Genomic DNA, 1,560 nt, shown 5'->3' with positions numbered 1-1,560 from the left:
TCAATATGGTAATGGTATGGTGAGTATTTGTGTGGGCCCAAGATAATATATGGGGCTTGTATAGAGAGTATTTGTGGGAGCTCAAGTTAGGTGATAATGTGGAGAATATTTGGGTAATATGTGGGAAGTATATGTGGCGGTTATTTGAGTATTTTGTATTTGGTGAGTGGGCAAATAGGGATTTGAGATGTAATAATTCATCCAGCTGAAGAAGTGTTTCTGTTGGGGGCTTTTTTGATTGAACTGCTAGGGAAGAAAATAGATTATTCAGCAAAATGAGGGCTTTCTGCTGATGAGGCCTGCTGCTGCGGAAGTGATGGATACCAATGAATATGTCTAGCAGCATGAGGGTTTGCTATTGATCAGGCCATTGGTTGTTGGACGGCTGGATAATAATAAATCTGCCAAGTTGTATGAGGGTTTGTTGATAAAGCCTTCTGATGTTGAACTGCTGGGTAATAATGCAGCCAAAGAAGGGTAATTTGTTGCTGAGGCCTTTTGCTGCTGGAGAGATGAACGCGTCCAGCGGTAAAAAGGGTTTCTGTCAATTATACAATTTCTTATTGGACTGCTGGATAATAATAGATCTATCCAGCTGCATGAGGATTTGCTGATGAAGCCCTCTAATGTTGAACTGCTAGGTAATAGTGCAGCCAAAGAATGGCAATCTGTTGTTGAGGCCCTTTGCTACTGGAGAGATGAACATCTCTAGCGGTAAAAACAGTTGCTATCGATTAGACCCTTTCTTATTGGACTGCTGAATAATAATAGATCTGCCTAGTTGTATGAGGGTTTGCTGATAAAGTTCTCTGATGTTGAATTGCTGGGTAATAGTGCAGTCAAAGAAGGGTAATCTGTTGCTAAGGCCCTTTGCTGCTGGAGAGATGAACATGTCCAGCGGTGAAAAATGTTGATGTCGATTAGACCCTTTCTTATTGGGCTACTGAACAATAATAGATAGTGCTAAAGAGGGTAATTTGTTGCTGAGTCCCTTTGCTGTTGGAGAGATGAACATGTCCAGCGGTAAAAAGGGTCGCTGTTGGTTAGACCCTCTCTTACTTGAAGTAATGATATACATTTCCAGCAAAATGAGAGTTTTTTTATTTGTTTTTGTTTTTGTTTTTTGTTTTTTGTTGATGAGGCTCTCTCTTGTTGAAGGGATGAATATGCCCAGCGGTAAGAGGAGTTTCTACTGCTGAGTCCATCTGTCGCTGGAATGATAAATAACAGAGACCCCCTGCGGTAAGAGAGGTTTCTGCTACTGCTACTAAGGCCTTCTGTGTCTGGAATGACTGATAGTAGCGAAGATCTCCAGCGGTAAGAGGGGTTTTTATTGCTGAGACCCTTTATGGCTGGAATGACTGATAATAGTGAACATCTCTAGTGGGAAGAGGGGTTTCTCCTGCTGAGGCCTTCTGTGGCTGGAATGATGTATAATAGTGAATATCCCTAACAGTAAGAGGGTTTTCTGTTGCTGAGGCCCTCTGTGGCTGGGATGATGGATAAAAGGGAATATCCCTAGTGGTAAGAGGGTTTTCTACTGCTGAGGCCTTCTGTAGC

This window comes from Castanea sativa, chromosome 3 (assembly GCF_040712315.1).
Source record: "Castanea sativa cultivar Marrone di Chiusa Pesio chromosome 3, ASM4071231v1".
Lineage (NCBI taxonomy): Eukaryota > Viridiplantae > Streptophyta > Magnoliopsida > Fagales > Fagaceae > Castanea > Castanea sativa.
Note: the sequence above shows the minus strand (reverse complement) of the source record.